The sequence below is a fragment of the Aulostomus chinensis genome, chromosome 4, assembly GCF_037954235.1.
Source record: "Aulostomus chinensis isolate RoL2024-O1b breed Wild chromosome 4, RoL_Achi_v1.0, whole genome shotgun sequence".
Classification (NCBI taxonomy): Eukaryota; Metazoa; Chordata; class Actinopteri; order Syngnathiformes; family Aulostomidae; genus Aulostomus; species Aulostomus chinensis.
In genome coordinates, this window is record NC_141323.1 from 27,943,000 (window position 1) to 27,966,279 (window position 23,280).

At 43.6% G+C, this 23,280-nt stretch overlaps 5 non-coding genes across 5 annotated transcripts; 2 read left to right on the top strand and 3 right to left on the bottom strand.

Annotated features, from left to right (window-relative positions):
• Nucleotides 1-9,514: 9,514 nt before the first annotated feature.
• Nucleotides 9,515-9,587, bottom strand: trnaf-gaa (transfer RNA phenylalanine (anticodon GAA)). Its single transcript has one exon. It is a non-coding gene; the product is annotated as a tRNA-Phe (tRNA).
• A 3,101-nt stretch (nt 9,588-12,688) lies between these two features.
• trnaf-gaa (transfer RNA phenylalanine (anticodon GAA)) lies at nt 12,689-12,761 on the top strand. The gene has a single exon. It is a non-coding gene; the product is annotated as a tRNA-Phe (tRNA).
• Nucleotides 12,762-13,007: 246 nt separating this feature from the next.
• Nucleotides 13,008-13,080, top strand: trnak-uuu (transfer RNA lysine (anticodon UUU)). Its single transcript has one exon. It is a non-coding gene; the product is annotated as a tRNA-Lys (tRNA).
• Nucleotides 13,081-22,096: 9,016 nt separating this feature from the next.
• Nucleotides 22,097-22,169, bottom strand: trnak-uuu (transfer RNA lysine (anticodon UUU)). Its single transcript has one exon. It is a non-coding gene; the product is annotated as a tRNA-Lys (tRNA).
• Nucleotides 22,170-22,412: 243 nt separating this feature from the next.
• trnaf-gaa (transfer RNA phenylalanine (anticodon GAA)) lies at nt 22,413-22,485 on the bottom strand. Its single transcript has one exon. It is a non-coding gene; the product is annotated as a tRNA-Phe (tRNA).
• Between the last annotated feature and the right edge of the window lie 795 nt (nt 22,486-23,280).

Here is a 23,280-nt window from a genome sequence, read left to right on the forward strand (position 1 = left end):
TTCTGAAGAGGTAAAGTAGCAGGTTCTGAGAGTGATGGCTAACCTGGATGTGTTCATCTCCTACTTTAATATCAGCGTCCCAACTTGGAGCTCTGACCACCTCCAGGTTTTGGTTCCTGTTTCTGCTTCAGTCAACAGGGAACTCAAACCTGCAATAGAATCATCAACAACAATGGAATAGAAAACAGAGGAAGAAAAAATATCATAAACTTACAAAGCTGAGAAATGTTCATGAAGAATAAATGCACACATTATGATTGAGGCCAGAAAGTAAAACTCCACACCAAATGTATTTTGACATGTAGGGATAATGAACTTGAATGTGTTGAAATAGCAGATAAATGAATCCACTATCACACAACAAGATGATGACCCACTATCACAAGATGGCGTCACAGATCCTGATGATCTGTGCAGGAAACACCAAGCAAAACATGACTAAAAAGCTCCTGTTGTTCCCTCCATGAAAAACTGTGGCACTGATGAGAAGAAGGATCCCAGCGTCCTCTGAGGATCCATCGCCTCACCATTCGGTAGAAGGATGATAGGGTCGGCACCAGGAGAAACCCTTGTGTCTCCGATGCAGGGAAGATGGAGCACTGAAGAGGACACATTGTGGCGTCCTGAAGAGGACATTTGGTGGAGCCTGAGACAGCAAACATCATGCCGCCCTTCATCAGAAGAACCACAGCACCAGAAGAAAGAATCCTGGCAGTGACGACAGGGAGGATCAGGGTGTCCTCCTCACCACCACCTTTAAACCTTCAAATGAACTTTCAAAAGCTTCAGAGTGGAGAATGATTTTTTTTAAACCTTTTTTTTTGTTTTTCCTTTAATTCTCATTTGTGCGATTGTCTGATTCATTAGAAATAAACACTGTCTGCTGGGTTTAAGTTGACTGTGATTCTCTTTTTGCATGCAAGTTGAAAGTTATGCCAATAAAAACCGCAAGTATTTGAAGACCAAAGGAAGAACCCCCAAAGTCAGGACCCTGAGTTCAAAGTGAGCGCTCTGATCTCAGAGGTTTGGGATATTTCACATCCCATGGCCCTTCGAATAAGAGCCCTGTGTCACTGTCTACAAGTTTTAAACCGTATTTGTTTGTGAAAATTAAAACCAGACGACCACTGTGGTCCTTTTTACACGGTAAGTAAAGCCCAGATGCCATGGTGGACCTGTTAGCACCCTGGACTTTGAATCCAGTGACCTGAGTCCAAGTCTCTGTTCCAGCAGGTTTCCTGCAACCTTCAGAAGAGCTGCTATGTTTCTCTGTAGTTAACTAAGTGATGCTCTCAGCAGGTTGAGGGCACCACCAACAAGTGAGGTTATGAACCTCTGACTTGTAGGAAGAAGGTAGGAGATCTCCAACAAGATCCTTCTTTCCTCTGTCCTCCTTGGATCTCATGGATCATCACAGTCAAGTGGAGACCCAAGCTCCTGGATGGATGTGGCACTCAGGAATTGCTGAGTTTTCCAGTGGATTTTGTTCCATCCATGGTTCAGGAGCAGGATTCCTCCTGGTTAACCTTGTATCTGTGGACCCCAACTGTGTGTTTTTGAGAATTTTTCATGTCATGTCAAGAAATCAGGCTGGTGGGTTTTTCAATGAGAGAAATTCTGGTAACTTAATTAAGTGGCATGTTTGTTGAAGCAGTAATTAACTGATAAATTAAGGAAGGCGTGGCCAGTCTTTGCTCACAGGTCATACGATGTCGTTAGAAAGTCCTGAATAAATCTGGAGTTCCATGATTTCCTTGTGGTTCATGTTTCTTTTAGCAATGTAGTCTGGAACAAGAGCAAGATGAACCTCCAAATATCAACAGTTTGGATTGCAGGTGATGTCAAGTTGTATTTTGAGGAAACTCCTCCTTGTGTTTGGTTCCATGGTGAAATGGTGAGCACTCTGGACTCTGAATCAGTGATCAGAGTTCAAGTCTCAGGGGGACCTTCCTGTCTGGAATGTGTCCCATGGAACAAACTGATAAAGAGATATTATGAGGTTCTAATGTTCTGGTTCATTTCTTGTCCTTTAGAAAAATGAAATTCATTTCTTACTGCCATGAACACAGACTGTGTGTTTTATGTTAACAATAAATGCAACAACTCAGGAGCCAGTCGCTCCTGTGGAAAAATTCTACTTTGTCAATGAATTAATTCATTTGATATTGAAGTCTGCGATTTTAAGTTTCTGTCAGGATGGCCGAGCGGTCTAAGGTGCTGCGTTCAGGTCGCAGTCTCTCCTGGAGGCGTGGGTTCAAATCCCACTTTTAACAAAGGATGTTTTCTCCACATTCCTATGCATCCACAATGGAAAATTCCAAACCAAGTTGAAGCTGCTCTCCACTGATGGGAGTGAGTGGTCGTCTGCCAAAGTGGGTTGAACTGGCAGCAGAGGAGGCAAACGAGTTTCCCTGTGACGTTCCAACATTGGCCTGGTTTCCTCCAACATGGAGCAGCCACCAAAATCTAACTACAAATGTTGGATCAAAGTCTACTGAAGAAATGCATTTTCTTTCAATTCACATTTTGTCCATTAATTTCATAATCAGAGTCACCATCTCATCACATGACTAAAGTTTGGGTTCTGTATTGGTGGTAAAATATCCTTCCATGCCCCTCACTAGTTTGCACACAGAAAAGCATATTTTACTGGTTTCTAATCTCTTAGTGTGTTCTCTCACTTAAACCAGCTGTGGCAGCTTTCATTGTGTGATTGATTTTAAAATATAAATATGGAACAGAATCATTGGAATAAGATGTCAGGACATTTGAAGGAATGTAAATCTCCTGTTGAAATGTTGCAGTGTGCAGCTGAGGCTCTCTGGCAGTGGCACAAGGAGCCACAATGGCAGAACCTGGACCCTCCTGGAGGAGAACCACAGGTGAGGGCCTTCTTGGCTCCAGATTGATGGAAATCAAGTGTCTGAGGCTGTTAGCAGCCATGAAGTTGATCTGGTTGGGCACTGGTATTTTTTCTTGCTGCAGCTCAGGAGTGATTCAGGAGAAGAGTTTCAGAACAGCCAAGGTTGGGGACTGAAATTTTCAAATTTCCCCTGGAACCAGACAACCTTGGGAGGTAAAACCTCCAATCATAGCCACTCAGATGCAGCAGCAGAAAGAAGCTGTCATCTACCCTGACAGTCAGGGCATCAAGTCAAGAAAACATCAACCATCTTGGAGTTCCAAACCTTCACCTGTCAGATTCAGCTACTTCTTGTTGTGGGACTTGAAATTTGAACACAATGGAATTTGGACAAGGAGTTTTCCTTCAAGTCCAAACATCATCGTCCAGCCTCCAACCAGAGGTCCATCAGTTATCATGGGAGCCACATGTGGAGTCTGGGTTCTTTTCTAGAATGTGACGGCAATGACAGTCCTGCCAAGTGACATCACTGACATGAATGGATGACTTCAGTCACATGACTGGATGACTTCAGTCACATGACTGGATGACTTCAGTCACATGACTGGATGATAATGTAGATGCCAATGTAGAGGTTGGGGAAATAGTCTCTGAGAATCCAGCTTGAATCAACACCCTCCTTGTTCTTCAAAAACCCAAACAGCGACCATCAGTCTCCCTCTAATCCTGTACTTGGGTTCAATGTTGCTGTTCCATTTTGCAGCAGTAGGTGTCGCTGTGATACCAGGTTCAGTTCAAGAGTCCCAACTCCAGCTCATGTTGGTGACCTCAGTGGCAGGGTAAAATGGCGCTTCAGTGGATCATGTGGATCAACTCATGTCTGTCCTCACTGCTCCACAGGTCTGTCAAATGTTCTGTAAAATAGTTTGACCACAGCAGAGATGCTAGATTAGGAGTTGATGGGAGTTGTTGCAGATACCAGTGTCCAAAGTCCAGCTTGAACCCAGTTTGTGCACTTATTTGTCAAGCTAGCAGAGATTCTTTTTGACAAGAATTTTTCCTTTCGTTTTAGTTATCGTCAGTCATCGAAGACTGGATTCAGTTAAATTCCCATCTTAGCCTTTTAGTTTAGAAAAGTTTTAGTTTAAATTCAGTCTTTTGTCTTAAGTTTTAGTCTCATTTTAGTCTGAAGCAATGTTTCATTTTCCTGAGATGTTGCAAAGGGATATGTGATGTTCTATAAAACTCCATACAAAGCAAACATGAAACTGTCATTTAAACTGAGATTGAAGCACATTGCTCTTGTCAATAAGGATCATGATCATAATAATGAAACGTCAGAAGCCTGTTAGAAAAAGTGCAAGTTCTTGTTTATTTTCTGTATTTGACTGACAAGCCACAAGAGTAAAGCTCCAGCTGCGGGATGGCGGGCCTTCATGTGTCTTTTCAAACTGGTCGTGTTTTTTCCACTAATCTAAGATCCACAACGCTCCCCATCCTTGTCAGGAACAACACACTCCGTCTTCTGTTCAGCAGGATGATAACAGAAATGCGTCCATAAATCCGCTCGTCTTTTTCTTCCAACTTTCCACGCTGCCGCCACAGGTGAAGGTCTGCTGCTCGTCTACACAGCGTCTCTGCAACGTGCACTGAAACACCACGGAGGGCGGGGCGGGTGTGGGGTCGGGGCCGCCAATCAAAAAGTCGGACTGAGAGTTCAAATTTGTTTTGAGATGATTTATTGGTTCAAAAGAAAAGAAATCAAGGCATTAAGGATGGTTGTAACCCTGAGAGTCCGACCGGCCGCCGTCATCCTTTTCATCACGTTTTTACTCGTCAGCTTATAGTGAACAGCGATTTTGTTTTAATTTTCATTGTCAGTACTTATTAGTATAGTATAGTCCATCCACTGTCATCTTCCACTTATTCCTACACATTAAGGGTAGCGGGGGGGCTGGAGCCTATCCCAGCGTCAACGGGCGAGAGGCGGGGTTCACCCTGGACAGGTCGCCAGTCCATCGCAGGGCCAACATAGAGAGACCTTTTTTTAGTCAGTAAACCCTCGATTTCAGTTAAAAAAATGATAAAATGAACCTCAAGAAAATCATAGAAATAAACAAAAGGTTGTTGTGTTTCCTGACCATTACTCAGGGGTGTTAGAACACATCTCTGACATGGATTGGTTTTATTTATTATTCATTTTAATATTATTAACTATTGTAACATCCATGGTGTTATGGGTCAGTTTCGACCCTCATATATTGACCTCAACAAAAAGGAAAAAAGTCTCTTTTTCAGCAAATGAACTTTAATACAAACACAAAATGAAAAGCAGAACAAGCCAGAACCCAAAATATGGATTTGCAAGGTCAAACAAACAACAACCAGTCAAGCAGATCAAACCAACAGAAACCAACTACTGGTTCAAAACCAGTAAAAAACAAAAACAGAGGAAAAGTCTCTGTGTGAAAGAACATGCATGTGTATGTGTGTGTGTTTAGATGTGTGTGACACACTTCATTTTTTGACAACATGAGCCAACAGTGGTGGTGTCTGTCAAAGAGGTGGAGCTCTGTCCTTCACCTGCAAGATTTCAGCAGGCAGCTCAGGTCTAGTTTTCTTCACTGTGCCACCATGATAAGTTTCCTCCTGAGAAGTTCTTGTCCAAGGTCATAGCTGGTAAAAGAATTGTCACAGTGATACTGGGACCCTGCAGTCCAGTCGTCATATCCAGGACCACACTGGACATGGCCGTCTTTGTTTGTTTTGTTGTTGTGCAGGTCGATGGGAAAACGAGGCCAAATGAGAATCCCCTGAAGCTCCCATGACTGGGAGAGGAGCTGCTGTCAGTGGGTTGCTGACAGTGCACTTCTGACTTCAGGTTTGGCTCGAATTGTTGCTTTGTGGTCTTATTTTGATCACTGGGTCAAAACCGATACTTACTCTTTTATAATTTAGTGACAAAAATGTTTTTGCTTTATTTTGTTGAACTGGAGGTTCCTGACAAAGTCAAAAAGCAATAAACAAATTGATGTGCTTCTTTGATGCATTTAAAACCTCCAAACAGGTCACACAGGAGGAAGGTGAAATCATGTGACCATCATTATAACAGCTGTTGACCTTGTTTGAACTATTTGATGGTGCTAAATATTGCCAGCTTGCTAACGTTAACTAGCTAACGTTAGCTAGCTAGCTAATATTATTTTCTAACTTCAGGCCTAAATTTGGGATTGATTGTGAAAATTGTTCACCTCACCTTTGTCAGCACCAGGTTTTTTCTTGATGATGTCATTGTAACTGCCTTTCTGATTCTAAAATATAAATGCATCCAAGAATAAAAATGTAAAACTGCCCCTCCATGGAAATATCATATTTAATATATTGCAATATTCTTTTCCAGTATACTTCACTATATTTTTGTTTTATCAGAGAGACTTTAATGTCTGTCTTTGGTTTCTAAACTCTGACTCTCCTGTTATTGGTGCTGACTGAATTCTACCACCTGACAGACTGGGAAGGCTCATATTTGTGATGGATCCATAAATATAGGAAGGTCTTGTTTCAATGAATTGGTGTGAAATAACTTGTTATTTTGTTCGTGGTTGTCATGGTGACTCGTGGTGTCGGGGCTCCATTGATGATGGCATTTTGTCGTGGTTGTGCACGTGTGCAACTCAAGGTGAACGTACTCACAGTTGATGGAAGCAACTCAGATCAGCTGTTCTGGAACCAGATACTCAGAGTTTCCCATCTCAGAGTGTCAACTCAGGAGTGATTGAGGAGAAGAGTTTCAGAACAGCCACAGTTGGGGGACTTCCATCCAGCCATCCATTTTCTTCTCCCTGTAAGGGAGTTCAGGGATCTGGAGCTGCTTCGTTCAGGTGGATCCAGAACACAAGATGGGTGTCAGTCAGGACACCAGAAGGAGACCAGCATCTGGAAGGGGAAGATGCTTTAATCTGACACCGTTGTGTCAACAGTTCTGAAATAAGAACAAAAATAAACAGTATTGTTTCCACCTCATACTCCTGCATATATTCAAGTGAACAGGGAACACCAATTCATGCACAACTTCTCCTGTGTGTTCATCCACAGTCACTAAACAACAACCAAACCAAACAAAAGGGGGTTTGCTAGCGTGGCCTGCTGAGGTAGAAAGGAGCTGTACAAATTGAGTCCTTTTACCATTTCTTTCCTGGCTGCTTCTGGCAGCGCTGTCGTCACTTCCTGTGACAGTGGGAGGAAAGGGGTCCCCCTTCAGAATAAGTTTAATATCATTATGTTACTTCCTCTTCAACATGCCTTTAGCAGACCAACTCCCTGAATAGCACAGTGAGGTGGTGTGGCCGAGCGGTTTAAGGTGCTGGATGAAGACTCCAGTCTCTGAGGAGACACAACTTCTTGCATGTTGGTGCCCCATCACACACAACAGGTGCACTTGTACTCTTTTCACCTCTGACCCACAAACATTCCACCAGTGAACGTCCAGAAATTGAAGCATAAACAGTTCAGCAACAATGAATTCTTCAAATCCTCCTCTGAAATAAGAGATGAATCTTTACCTGCTGAGGCCTGCTTCAGAGAAAATTGTGAAACCTTCAACACTCACATTCCTGTTCTTGTCACAATCCTGCTCTCCTCAATCAAGGCCTGTTCAATGAATGGTAGAGCAGAGTGGAGCAGAGGAAGTGTGCTGGGCCCAGAGCCCAGAGGTTGATGGAACAAAACCATTCTCTGCTGAAAGAAAGGAGCAAAATAAACCTGATTGTTTTGAAATGTGAGTCTGTTAAAAAGAGGTAGAAATGGTGATGTAGTCAGTTGTCCCTTTTGTTTTATTACAGAGACCTCATTGTTAATGAAATAATTTTAATTCTTTACTTGAAGTTTCATGCTGTTTCGACTGAAAAAGGCGAGTTCCTGGAGAAGATCTTCCAGGGGGTCCAGGTTAAAGCGGTGCCCCAGCTGGCACCAGGCACTGACCCAGGTCCTGCATGTGAGATACTGTCAGTTCTGTTCTGCCCTGCTCACAACCACAGGCTGGTGTTGAGGCCTGCAGCAACCAGGACCCCAGTCACCAAGTGTATAAAGGCTGGTCATTGTGGCAGTGGGAGGAGTCAAAATGAAGACAGACCAATGTGAGCAGGACGTGACTGCAAAAGTAGGAAGAACTTGACCATGTTTCCTACAGTACCCAGGAGGCTTGGTAGTTGTTGAAGGAAGCTCCAAAAGCAAAGAGCAGACAGCAGGATATAAAAAGAAAAGATCCAGACACTAAAACTACAAGTAGAAACAAGATGAAATACTCAAAGCTTTGGAAAGATACTACAAGGTTGTATATACATTATTATATACACTACTATTCTCATTGACTCCTAAAGAGGGAAAGGAAGAATTAGAATGTGGATCAGATCAGCTGATTTCAGTGTTAAGTCCATCCCTCCATCCTCTTTCTATTCTTATCCTTTAAGGGTCACGAGGGGGGGGGGGGGGTCCCAGGTGAAATTGGGCAAGAGGCAGGGTTCACCCTGGACAGGTCACCAGTCCATCAGGAGAAATGAGGTGGTCGGTATCATGCAACCTAAACTAAAACATTAGTCAGATCAAATTCAGGTTAAAGCTAGAGTCTCCAGATCAAAGTCAGAATTCCTGATGATGTCATCAGGGCTTTGACAGTACCTAGAATTCTGTCTTTGATCTCAGGTGGACATGAAAGAAACACAATTGAGGAAAGTAAAAGAGAGCACATTCAGCTTCATTAGAAACTCTTGAACCGTTGAACAGTAGAATTTGTTTGAAACAGTTTACAACACTGAGTGACAGGATTGAAGAGGGAAGATTTTTCTACTTTAAATTTAATTCTAACTTCCAAGTCAAGTCAAGTCAATTTTATTTATAAAGTGCCAAATCACAACAGAAGTTATCTCATGACACTTTACAAGTTTATCTCATGAGATCGGTACCCTGGAAGGTATCACCTTGATGCTTGATGTTCCTGCCTGTTAAAAGGTTTTGTCACCACTGTTGCAGGATGTGCTTGCTGATGGAGAATTGTTGGTGTAGATTCATTGAAGGAGTTTGGTACTGGACCTGCTCTACCTGTAAAGAGTCATGAGATAACTTTTGTTGTGATTTGGCGCAAAATAAATAAAATTAACTTGACCAGTGTTATTTGTGGTCTTTTGTTAATTTCATGCCACATGAAATTATTATTGGTCACTTTTCTTGCAACAGTCTCACAGTGGCAAGACAAGAACACTTCTACTTTTAATGATGACAGTTCGTTCAACACTAAACTTCATCCAGTACCATGTTGTCAAACACTGGAACATCCACATCACCTGAACAGGGACTTGAACCCTGGATCCTCAGATTAAAAGTCTGATGCTCTACCGTCTGAGCTACTCAGGCTCTTTCTTCAGCATTTAGACAGGAAAACAAACACCTGTGAAGGTCAAACTGCTGCTTTCTTGACTTGTTCAATCCTCCATGTTAAAGTCCAACATGCTCTTGATTGGCTCTGATTCTCTGTGGCAAAATCCAACAAGAGGCTCCAAAAATGTCTTGAATGTCATAAGAATGCACAGGACAAGATGTTAGTCTCCTTCATGTCTGCAGTTCCTCCACTGGAAAGTAAAGTCAATGCTGTTCCTCTGCTGAAACCTGGGATCGGACCAGGGACCTTTAGATCTTCAGTCTAACGCTCTCCCAACTGAGCTGTTTCAGCTCTGAGGGAGGGCCCTGCTTCTCTCATTTTATAATCTCTTCCACTCTCACTAGAACTTAGAGAGGATTTGAGCTTCTGAAGTCATGACACATTGAACAGTTCGACAGGACCATTTTTGATGAATGTCTGAATCACACAAGCCTTTTTTGTTTGTCTTCTTCCCAGTTGCCTCAACATTGTGTGAGCCAATAATTCCACATCTGTACCAGACACACCTCTGGTTGGTGGGTTCTATGGATCTTTCTGTTCTAACAGTGTCTTTTATCTTAAATATGCCACTTTCACATGAAAACATCAATAACAGGACAATATCAAAACTATTATTGCTGCTGTTGCTGTTGCTGTTGTTGGTTGTCTGTCTGTCTTCCATCCCCCTGTCCCTCTGTCTTTCTCTCTGCTTGTCTTTCACCCTCATCTTGTTCCCCATCTTTTTGTCATTCTCTCCCTCATTTCTCTCTGTCTTTTGTCTTTTCTTCTCTATATTTGTCTTCTGCTGCTCCAGGATCAGCTCCTATCACTCAGTGGTCCAGAACCATTATGAAGCCTGATCATGAATGTGAGCAAAGCTCTTAGAACAGGCCTGCTGCCACCACAACTAAGATCCTGCAGGTCACTAGAAACTCCAGTGTCCAGCTGACAAGTGGACTTTCCTCTGATCTGTGGTGGTGCTGAGTTTAGCAAACATCTCCAACAAGAAGATGAAGGAGGCCATCAACTCCTCCAAGCTCAACATCTATACTGGCTTTCCTGGGAGATCAGGAGGACAAAGCAGATCTTCACCCTCCACCTCAGATGGTTTCTACTCACAGAGATGAGGGACCAGTTCAAACCAGTTACCTGGAGCTCCCTTAAGCCATTGTCCCGTCTCCCCCCCCCCCCCCCACACACACACACACAGCCTGTCTTTGGTATAAAATGGTCTGTCACGTTCACGTTGGAAGATTTCTCTGACTCCATTGTGAATAAAGAGATTCTTCATCTGACACCTGAGTCTTGATCCACTGATTCCTCTGATCCACCTCTTTCTGCTCCAACAAGGCTGACATGGATCAGGTGGGTCCATGTCATCCAATCAGTAGGTTTCTCTTCTCAATTAATTTTCTTCATCCCAGTTTAGATTGATTCTTCTCAGCCTCATGAAGGAGCATCTGATCAGGTGTTTGACTGCTTGTTGGTCGTAATTCCATAGATTTTAATCTCAGATGTTATAGAATTAATAAGAACATCTTAAAGACCTTTGTCCAACACTTGAAACTCACCTGTCTGTGGAGGCCCAACTGGCCTTTGGTAATGAGGTGGTGGATGCATGTGAATGAAATGAGGCTCGTGTTGCTGTGAGGAGCCACTAGAGGGAGACACCTGTCGTTCCTCCCAGCTGACAATGAGGCTTCACAGCTGCATTTGAAGCTGTCCTTTATTAGTCACAACTGTCTTGAGCTCAGGAGCCAAACTCACCAAAAACACTTCATCTTGGTCATGTGGTCTGTTTGTCAGGAGATTCCAAATCCAAAATTGTTGACACACAAGAGAAGAAAACACATCAAAGTTTGTTCATTTTTATGAATCAAACTGAAAATGAACAGAAGAGTGACAGTGAAAATGGATTCAAAAATAATAAATAACAATAAATAATGAATAAATACTCAGAATTTACTGGCATTTGACTGCATTTTGTGGTTAATACGTAGATAAAAGAGTAACATATATATTCTATATATGTGATATACGTACATGGCTTTGGACAAAAGCATTTGCTCAATGAAATTGTAGGATATTAGAATTCTATAAATATAGAATATAATTGTATAAATGCTCTCTATCACCACCCCAACGTCTGTGCCAGGGTCTCTGGCCAGTTGTCAATGGCTCATATCACCTGCCCAGGATGGATCAAGCTTGCTTGTCTTTGTAATTCTGCACTTATTAGAGACCTGGAAACAAAGGAATGCTGAAAAAGAGAAAATAGGACCTCACACAAATGGGCTTGTGACAGAAATTAAGATAATTTTGTGAATATCCATCCTCTACAAATGTGTGTCAATGTGGTTGTGGCTGAGTGGTGAAGGCGATGGACTAGAAATCCATTAGGGTCTCCCTGCTCAGGTTGGAGTCCTGCCAACAATGTTAAGCTGTTGATGTTCTATGTCAGGGTGAACGTCATACCTGTGCCTGATTCAGTGTGGTGGCTCATACCTGAATTTATCCAAACCAGCTAACTTCTTAACACTAATCTACACAGTTTCAATCATACAAACCTCAAACTGCAGTAAGAAATTTTCAATTCTCTCATCCACCAACAATCCTCATCAATAAAATCTGGAAGATGGAACCGCAGAAAGTCTGCGGGAGAACGTAGACGAGTGCTGCCACCGACCCGTCATGGGGAAGACCGGTAACGTGGCTAAACATCAGGAGTCATGAGTTTGCTCAAAAATAATGACTTGGAGTGAGTTCAATGAGTTTATAGCCAACAATTCTCCATCAGCAAGCACATCCTGCAAAAGCAATGATGACAATTTTCCTTTTAAAAAGCAGGAACGTTGCGCAGATCCAGGATCAGTGGGAATGGCTGTTTGCTTTAAACGGTTGGGGGGGAAGAGTCGATTTATTGTCGAGTCAATGTTATTTATATTGTGACAAATCACAAAAAAAGTTCTCTCAAGACACTTGACAGGTAAAGCAGGTCTAGAACCACACTCCTTCAATGAATTCACGTATGTGAAGATATTCAACTGATGTGACAAATTCTCATGACAATGAGTCCAGAGAGCCTGTCAGCGTTGACATTCCCCTGGTGTCAGTGAAGTCATGTCAACGAACCTGGGGCCTGTAGTTGGTGTCCATCCTTGATATCCTCCAAAAAGGTCATCAAACTTGGCCCTCGTCAGCTTGAAGGACAGCTGGAAACGGCCTTCGTCCAGGCACAGTTTTTGGAGAAAGCGAGTTAAGAAGTTTAGAGTTCCAAGAAGCTTCTTCAGTTCATTCAGTTTGGTCCTGTAGAACTGTTCAATGTGTCATGACTTCAGAAGCTCAAATCTTCTCTCAGTTCTAGTGAGAGTGGAAGAGATTATAAAATGAGAGAAGCAGGGCACTCACTCAGAGCTGAAATAGCTCAGTTGGGAGAGTGTTAGACTGAAGATCTAAAGGTCCCTGGTCCGATCCCAGGTTTCAGCAGAGGAACAGCATTGACTTTACTTTCCAGTGGAGGAACTGCAGACATGAAGGAAACTAACATCTTGTCCTGTGCATTCTTAGCCTTCTTTCTTCATTCTTAGAGGAGCCTCTTGTTGGATTTTGCCACAGAGAATCAGAGCCAATCAAAAGCATGGTGGACTTGAACATGGAGGATTGAACAAGTCAAGAAAGCAGCAGTTTGACCTTCACAGGTGTTTGTTTTCCTGTCTAAATGCTGTCGAAAGAGCCTGAGTAGCTCAGATGGTAGAGCATCAGACTTTTAATCTGAGGGTCCAGGGTTCAAGTCCCTGTTCAGGTGCTGTGGATGCTCCAGTGTTTGACAACACGGTACTGGATGAAGTTTAGTGTTGAACTCTTACTATAACCTGAATTTGATCTAACTGAAGTTTTAGTTTAGGTTGCATGATACCAACCACCTCATTTCTCCTGATGGACTGGTGACCTGTCCAGGGTGAACCCTGCCTCTTGCCCAATGTCACTGGACTTAACACTAAAATCAGTTGATATGATCCACATTCTAATTGTTCCTGTCCCTCTTTAGGAGTCAATGAGAATAGTAGTGTATATAATAATGTATATACAACCTTGTAGTATCTTTCCAAAGCTTTGAGTATTTCATCTTGTTTCTACTTGTAGTTTTAGTGTCTGGATCTTTTCTTTTTATATCCTGCTGTCTGCTCTTTGCTTTTGGAGCTTCCTTCAACAACTACCAAGCCTCCTGGGTACTGTAGGAAACATGGTCAAGTTCTTCCTACTTTTCCAGTCACGTCCTGCTCACATTGGTCAGTCTTCATTTTGACTCTTCCCACTGCCACAATGACCAGCCTTTATACACTTGGTGACTGGGGCCCTGGTTGCTGCAGGCCTCAACACCAGCCTGTGGTTGTGAGCAGGGCAGAACAGAACTGACAGTATCTCACATGCAGGACCTGGGTCAGCGCCTGGTGCCAGCTGGGGCACCGCTTTAACCTGGACCCCCTGGAAGATCTTCTTGAGGAACTCGCCTTTTTGGTTCCATCAAGGACTGTGAGGATGGTGAAGAGTGATCCACCACCAGGCAGCACAGTCAGCAGCAGCCATTTTGTTCCACTAGAATCAAGTATGATAGTGAAAGACTGGTGAGTTCTTGCTAACTAACACTTCCTGTTTTTATTGCTATTCTTCCATGAATGTGCTCTTGTTGGTTTGTCCCCAACCTCAGTTTCAAAGCCATGATGACATCTTTCATTAACAATCAGACTTATTTTTTCTCTATTTGGACAAATAAGGTTTCAACTGACACGGCTGGCCAACGTCCTGGAGTTAATTCAGCCTGTAGAACCAGGTGCTGGTTCCTTCTTTTACCAGGCAGGAACAGGCAGAAGATCCAAGATCAGTAGGTGAAGATGTCTGCTTTGACTGGTAGGAGGAAAGAGAGCAGGAGAGCTGGTCAGAGACAAAGACAGATAATGAAGAAGGACTGCTGTATTCTGCTAGCACATGCTAGTCACAGTCAGAGATAATGAGTCTCAGCAGGGAAAGATTCATCACTGATTTCAGAAGATAATTGGACGTTCACTGGAAGACTATGAATGTTTGTGGGTCAGAGGTGAAAAGAGTACAAGTGCACCTGTTGTGTGTGATGGGGCACCAACATGCAAGAAGTTGTCAAACATTTCCAGCAAAACAGCATGAAACTTCAAGTAAATAATTAAAATTATTGAATTCAGTGTTTAACTACCAGGCCTCTGGAATAAAACACAAGGAACAACTGACTACCTCACCATTGACTTCACACTGATAACCAGGAGGTAACGTGGTAGTCAGAGCAGCGATGCTCAGGTCTGTGGACTCAGAGGAGGATTCTTCTTCTGGTCCTGGGTTTGAAGACATCAGCAGCCTTGTTTGAGTCAACTGGGATGTTCCTCTCAATAGACAGCAGCATTAAATCAGAGAGCCTGTGTTCTCCATGTCTCCTCCTGAGCTGGTCCTGGATCAGCTTCAGTTTGGAGAGTCACCGTTACACTGAAGCAGATGTCACTGGCGGTGTTGCATATATTGGGATGAGCCTGTGGCTCTGGACACACTGTGCCCATGTTGCTGGCTTGAAGGCAACTCAGCGTTACTGCACATTGTTGTTTTGGAGAGTTCAAGATGAGGAGAACACCTCAAGTTCAGGATATTTTATTCTCACAAATGATAAAAGCAGCCAAACCCTCCAGCACAGAGAGGCCATGACCGACCTACCACACCTCTCCAGTGACCTGGGATATGATGGCAGTGGTGGGATTTGAACCCACGCCTCCTCAGAGACTGGAGCCTTAATCAAGCGCCTTAGACCGCTCGGCCACACTACCTCACTGTGCTATTTAGGGAGTTGGTCTGCTAAAGTCATGTTGAAGAGGAAGTAACATGACATAAAACATATTCTGAAGGGGGACCCCTTTCCTCCCACGGTCACAGGAAGTGACAACAGCGCCGCCAGAAGCAGCTGGGAAAGAAATGGTAAAAGGACTCAATTTGTACAGCTCCCTTCTACATATGTTTACCTTTGTAGACAGAAGTCACTTTAGCTTGGCATTGAAAAGAATCTCTGCTAGCTTGACAAATAAGTGGCACAAACTAGGTTCAAGCTGGACTTTGGACACTGGTATCTGCAACAACTCCCATCAACTCCTAATCTAGCATCTCTGCTGTGGCTCAAACTATTTTACAGAACATTTGACAGACCTGTGGAGCAGTGAGGACAGACATGAGTTGATCCACATGATCCACTGAAGCGCCATTTTACCCTGCCACTGAGGTCACCAACATGAGCTGGAGTTGGGACTCTTGAACTGAACCAGGTATCACAGCGACACCTACTGCTGCAAAATGGAACAGCAAAATTGAACCCAATTACAGGATTGGAGGGAGACTGATGGTCACTGTTTGGGTTTTTGAAAAACAAGGAGGGCGTTGGTTCAAGCTGGATTCTCAGAGACTATTTCCCAAACCTCTACATTGGCATCTACACTGTCATCCAGTCATGTGACTGAAGTCATCCAGTCATGTGACTGAAGTCATCCATTCATGTCAGTGATGTCACTTGGCAGGACTGTCATTGCCGTCCCATTCTAGAAAAGAATCCAGACTCCACATGTGGCTCCCATGATAACTGATGGACCTCTGGTTGGAGGCTGGACGATGATGTTTGGACATGAAGGAAAACTCCTTGTCCAAATTCCATTGTGTTCAAATTTCAAGTCCCACAATAAGAAGTAGCTGAATCTGACAGGTGAAGGTTTGGAACTCCAAGATGGTTGATGTTTTCTTGACTTGATGCTCTGACTGTCAGGGTAGATGACAGCTTCTTTCTGCTGCTGCATCTGAGTGGCTATGATTGGAGGTTTTACCTCCCAAGGTTGTCTGGTTCCAGGGGAAATTTTAAAATTCCCGTCCCCAACCTTGGCTGTTCTGAAACTCTTCTCCTGAATCACTCCTGAGCTGCAGCAAGAAAAAATACCAGTGCCCAACCAGATCAACTTCATGGCTGCTAACAGCCTCAGACACTTGATTTCCATCAATCTGGAGCCAAGAAGGCCCTCACCTGTGGTTCTCCTCCAGGAGGGTCCAGGTTCTGCCATTGTGGCTCCTTGTGCCACTGCCAGAGAGCCTCAGCTGCACACTGCAACATTTCAACAGGAGATTTACATTCCTTCAAATGTCCTGACATCTTATTCCAATGGTTCTGTTCCATATTTATATTTTAAAATCAATCACACAATGAAAGCTGCCACAGCTGGTTTAAGTGAGAGAACACACTAAGAGATTTGAAACCAGTAAAATATGCTTTTCTGTGTGCAAACTAGTGAGGGGCATGGAAGGATATTTTACCACCAATACAGAACCCAAACTTTAGTCATGTGATGAGATGGCGACTGAGAAGAGTGATTATGAAGTTAATGGACAAAATGTGAATTGAAAGAAATTTGACTCTTTTGATTTGGCGCTTTAACAATAAAACTTACATGGAAACTTTCTGGGGGGGGTGGAGCCTCCATCAGGTATGTGTTTGATGTCTGAATTCTGTTGCTGATGTCTGAATTCTGTCTTTGATCTCTGGGTTCTGAGCATTGATCTCCTCCTTCAGTCTTTGATCTCTGACTGATCCTAAACTAATCAAAGGATCACATCAGCATATTGGTCCAGTCTACAGATGGTGATTTTACCAAGTGCGCTGCAGCAGTCCTTGTTGCTGTCTGCTGTTGTGTCACAGCAAAGTGAGGAAACAGCCTGACGGTCCTCAGGAGGAAATCCAACAACCTCCAAAGATGGAGGTGAATCTAGACCTGCTCATGTTTGCTGTCCTTGATGAAAGAAAAGGGAAAGGATGAGACAGGGAGCTGAAAACGCAAGGCTGTGAGTTCAAATCCAGGCTGGGACATACTGACCAAACTGTTTCTAGTTGTGTTTGGGTTGAAATAAACAGGTCATTAAGGACAAACCAATGTTGGCCAGATCAGGAAGAAGTTCAATAAGTTCATGAAGCTCTCTGAAATATGTAAATACATTTAATCTGCTACACAATGATATCGTAGAAGTGGGTGCTGCTTCATCTCTCTCTTCACACACAAATGTGATGCATGTTAGAGTGGAATAAAAGCTTATTGTTGTCATTCCATCACATTTTAAATTCACCACAAAGAGGTGTCACATGACTCCAGCTTCCTCCCACAGTCCAAAGACATCAAGAGGGGACGAGGCTGATTGATACTCTAAATTGACTGTAGGTGTGACTGTGAGAGTGAATGGTTGTCTGTCTGTATGTGCTGGCCCTGTGATGGACTGGTGACCTGTCCAGGGTGAACCCTGCCCTCGCCTGTAGATGATGATGATGATGATGATGATGATGATGATTGTTTTTCCCCACACAAAGTTGTTGTTGTTTTCTTTTTGTTTTTTCAAAAGTAAAATACAACACACAAGAAAAACAGTGTCACCCCCAGGATGTAACAACACAGGATCAGTATCACCCATGGGTGATAAGGGATGGAACTGTTTACTCACTCACCTCTAAAATAAAATACTGAACTAAAGAGCACTCTTCACTCTGCAATGGTGAGCCCAGATGCTGGACAGTACCATTTACCTCTCCCCTGGGTGTGGCCAGTCCTTTGATTCTTCCACTGACACACGTTTTGCACAGGCTGGCTACTTTACATACGGACCCTTTTCTTGAGTGAGAAGTTACCATGTAGTTATCAGGATACTTTACAACTGGATCATTCCATTTTTCTCACCCTGTGATATCCACAAGTGCACTTGATTGGTTCTCCAAAGATGTCTGTATAGTGGACAGGAATGTTCTTCAATTAGCTTCAATGCTGCCTTCCATTTTTTGTTTCTTGGACGCTGTCCCGTGGAAAACTTAAGAGCCCTGACAGCGTACCGCTCCAAGATTCCTCTCCACTCCCCATCCGTATGTCCCAGCTTAGGCACTACAGATGAAAGGGTGAAATGTCAAAGTAAAAGGATAAAAGGGGGGATGGGGCAGCCTGGAGTCAGGCCTTCAGCTGAAATTAAGGTACAAAGGAGACTGAAGTGGCTATCCATACATTAGCCATCCATACTGGGATACTGAGATTTATGAATATGCAGGCTCTCAACACGTTTGATTGACTGTTTTACTGACTGTTCATTGGAGTGAAAATGAAGTGCCCTCCTACTTCCTGCTCTCACTTAATCTGAAGCCACACATCAACACCACTACCTTGTTAACCAAATGCTACATGTCAACTTGATGCTAATAGCACTGATGTATGTTCACCTGCTTATCAAGGGGCGGAAGCTTGCATAGTAAATGTCCCCCAATGGTGAATAGGATCTGTTACCATCAGGAGAAAACACCAACGTTCTCTCAACCTGGAGGTGTTTTCAGTGTCTGGTCTCTGTTTCTGATGCTGCCATGTGAATGTTGTGATCCTGCCACATGGAGCTGTGTTCCTCTCTTCTCTCCAACTTTTATATGTAGAGCTACATGTAGTGTCTTGGTCGGCCTACCGACTACAGTACGCAGTGATTTGTTTGTTGTGAACTTTATTCAAATAAGCAGAGGAGAGAGAGGGAGAGAGAGAGAGAGAGAGAGAGAGAGCATTTCTGACGCTAACAGTGACCAACAGATTCATGTTAGAGTTTATATTATATTATCGCTGTTGGACGTCAGCTGTCAACACATGCAGATCTAACAATGGAGCTCTTCTGCGCTAAAAATCAGCACGTTTTCTTTTGAAACGAAACACGCACATTTTTCCATGTTGTTATTTTTTCCCTCAAGACAACGGCAATAGAAACGAAGGATTCTGACTCTTTTGTAGGATGGTTCTCTCCCGACGATAAAATCCTCCGAGGGTGGACGATGCACGACACTCGTAAAGTTTTTTTTTAATTTCAGTTCTCTCAGTAGGGCCAATGCCACTGAACACAGCCCCCCCTCCCCCTCCTCCGCACAGCCAATCAGCCTCCTGGAGCTGATTGGCTGTCTTCCCCCTGGCCCCAGAGAGCCGATTGCCTCCCCCCGTTTGGACCTGTTAGCACTGACAGGTAGGAGTTGTTAAGACTGTGAGGATGTGTTAGGACTTTGGATAGGAGTTGTTAGGACCTGTTAGGAATCAGTTTGCAGACCAGTCGCTGGCAGGTGCGGCCACAACAACCACATTCACACACACATTTGTAAAAGATTCACATTTACACAATTCTTTAAAATTGTGTCACAAGCCCATTTGTGTGAGGTCCTATTTTCTCTTTTTCAGCATTCCTTTATTTCCAGGTCTCTAATAAGTGCAGAATTACAAAGACAAGCAAGCTGGATCCATCCTGGGCAGGTGATAGGAGCCATTGACCACTGGCCAGAGACCCTGGCACAGACGTTGGGGGTGGTGATAGAGAGCATTTCTACAATTATATTATACATTTATAGAAGTCTACAATCCTACAATTTCATTGAGCAGACGCTTTTGTCCAAAGCCACTTGCATATGTTTTTGGTGAGTTTGGCTCCTGAGGTCAAGACAGTTGTGACTAATAAAGGACAGCTTCAAATGCAGGAGGGAGAGAATGACAAAAAGATGGGGAACAAGATGAGGGTGAAAGACAAGCAGAGAGAAAGACAGAGGGACAGGGGGATTGAAGACAACTCACTGAATAGCACAGTGAGGTAGTGTGGCTGAGCGATCTAAGGCGCTGGATTAAGGCTCTAGTCTCTGAGGAGGTGTGGGTTCAAATCCCACCACTGCCATCGTATCCTAGGTCACTGGAGAGGTGTGGCAGTCTCTCACATCCTCTCTGTGCTGGAGGGGTTGGCTGCTTTTATCACTCGTGGGAAGAAAATGTCCTGAACTTGAGGAGTTCTCCTCATCTTGAACTCTCCAAAACAACAATGTGCAGTAACGCTGAGCTGCCTTCAAGCCAACAACATGGGCACAGTGTAACCAGAGCCGCAGGCTCCTCCCAGTACATGCAACACTGCCAGTAACAAGTGATGCGGAACTAAATAATCTATAACCAAAAATCTATCACATGACAGGATAAAGGCACATTGAAAGAGTTACTCTTGCAAGACAGGTTTTGAGAAGGTTCACCAAAATAATATAATGTGAAACAATTTCTTTTTTTTAATTGGTTATCTACTCAGCTACACCAGCACCTGGTTCTACAGGCTGAATTAACTCCAGGACGTTGGCCAGTCGTGTCAGTTGAAACCTTATTTGTCAAAATAGCAAAAAAATAAGTCTGATTGTCAATGAAAGATGTCATCATGGCTTTGAAACTGTGGTTGGGGACAAGCCAACATGAGCACATTCATGGAAGAATAGCAATAAAAACAGGAAGTGTTAGTTAGCAAGCACTCACCAGGCTTTCACTATCATATTTGAGTCTAGTGGAACAAAATGGCTGCTGCTGACTGTGCTGCCTGGTGGTGGATCACTCTTCACCATCCTCACAGGCCTTGATGGAACCAAAAAGGCGAGTTCCTGGAGAAGATCTTCAAGGGCGTCGAGGTTAAAGCGGTGCCCCAGCTGGCACCAGGCGCTGACCCAGGTCCTGCATGTGAGATACTGTCAGTTCTGTTCTGCCCTGCTCACAACCACAGGCTGGTGTTGAGGCCTGCAGCAACCAGGGCCCCAGTCACCAAGTGTATAAAGGCTGGTCATTGTGGCAGTGGGAGGAGTCAAAATGAAGACCGATCAATGTGAGCAGGACGTTACTGCAAAAGTAAGAAGAACTTGACCGTGTTTCCTACAGTACCCAGGAGGCTTGGTAGTTGTTGAAGGAAGCTCCAAAAGCAAAGAGCAGACAGCAGGATATAAAAAGAAAAGATCCAGACACTAAAACTACAAGTAGAAACAAGATGAAATACTCAAAGCTTTGGAAAGATATTACAAGGTTGTATATACATTATTATATACACTACTATTCTCATTGACTCCTAAAGAGGGAAAGGAAGAATTAGAATGTGGATCAGATCAGCTGATTTCAGTGTTAAGTCCATCCCTCCATCCACTTTCTATTCTTATCCTTGAAGGGTCACGGGGGGGGGGGGGGGGGGCGATCCCAGGTGACATTGGGCAAGAGGCAGGGTTCACCCTGGACAGGTCACCAGTCCATCAGGAGAAATTAGGTGGCCGAAACCAAATCATTAGTCAGATCAAATTCAGATTAAAGCAAGAGTCTCCAGATCAAAGTCAGAATTCCTGATGATGTCATCAGGGTTTTGAGAGTAACTAGAATTCTGTCTTTGATCTCAGGAGGACATGACAGAAACACAATTGAGAAAAGTATATAAGACCACGGCGGCATGATGATGCAGTGGTTAGCACTGTTGCCTCACAGCAAGAAGGTTCTGGGTTTGAGTCCAGGCTCGGGTGCAGAATCTTTCTGTGTAGAGTCTGCATGTTCTCCCCGTACATTCATGGGTTCTCTCCAGGTACTCCGGCTTCTTCCCACCGTCCAAAGACATGTAATTTGGGAAGAGGCTGATTGGACACTCTAAATTGCGCATAGGTATGAATGTGAATGGTTTTTCATCTCTGTATTGTTGGCCCTGTGATGGACTGGCAACCTGTCCAGGGTGAACCCTGCCTCTCACCTGTAGATGCCGGTATAGGCTCCAGCCCCCCTGCAACCATTAATGTAGGTGTTTTGTTAATTGCATGCATCATGAAATTATTATTGGTCACTTTTCGAGCAACAGTCTCACAGTGGAAAGACAAGAACACTTCTACTTTTGATGATGACAGTTTGTTCAACACTAAATTTCATCCAGTACCATGTTGTCAAACACTGGAACATCCATAGCACCTGAACAGGGAATTGAACCCTGGACCCTCAGATTAAAAGTCTGATGCTCTACCGTCTGAGCTACTCAGGCTCTTTCTACAGCATTTAGACAGGAAAACAAACACCTGTGAAGGTCAAACTGCTGCTTTCTTGACTTGTTCAATCCTCCATGTTAAAGTCCACCAGGCTTTTGATTGGCTCTGATTCTCTGTGGCAAAATCCAACAAGAGGCTCCAAAAACATCTCTAATGTCACAAGAATGCACAGGACAAGATGTTCGTTTCCTTCATGTCTGCAGTTCCTCCACTGTAAAGTAAAGTCAATGCTGTTCCTCTGCTGAAACCTGGGATCGGACCAGGGACCTTTAGATCTTCAGTCTAACGCTCTCCCAACTGAGCTGTTTCAGCTCTGAGTGAGGGCCCTGCTTCTCTCATTTTATAATCTCTTCCACTCTCACTAGAACTTAGAGAGGATTTGAGCCTCTGAAGTCATGACACATTGAACAGTTCTACAGGACCAAACTGAACGAACTGAAGAAGCTTCTTGGAACTCTAAACTTCTTAACTCGCTTTCTCCAAAAACTGTGCCTGGACAAAGGCCGTTTCCAGCTGTCCTTCAAGCTGACGAGGGCCAAGTTTGATGACCTGTTTGGAGGATATCAAGGATGGACACCAACTACAGGCCCCAGGTCCGTTGACATGACTTCACTGACACCAGGGGAATGTCAACGCTGACAGGTTCTCTGGACTCATTGTCATGAGAATTTGTCACATAAGTTGAATATCTTCACATACGTGAATTCATTGAAGGAGTGTGGTTCTAGACCTGCTTTACCTGTCAAGTGTCTTGAGATAACTTTTGTTGTGATTCGGCACAATACAAATAACATTGACTCGACAATAAATCGACTCTTTCCCCCCAACCGTTTAAAGCAAACAGCCGTTCCCACTGATCCTGGATCTGCACAACGTTCCTGCATTTTAAAAGGAAAATTGTCATCATTGCTTTTGCAGGATGTGCTTGCTGATGGAGAATTGTTGGCTATAAACTCATTGAACTCACTCCAAGTCATTAGTTTTGAGCAAACTCATGACTCCTGATGTTTAACACAATTGTTTGTTAAACACAGAGATCCAGGTGTAGTCCCTCTATGTTCATCCACTAAACTAGAATAAAGTTCTCCTCTTTCCATGGTGGAACAA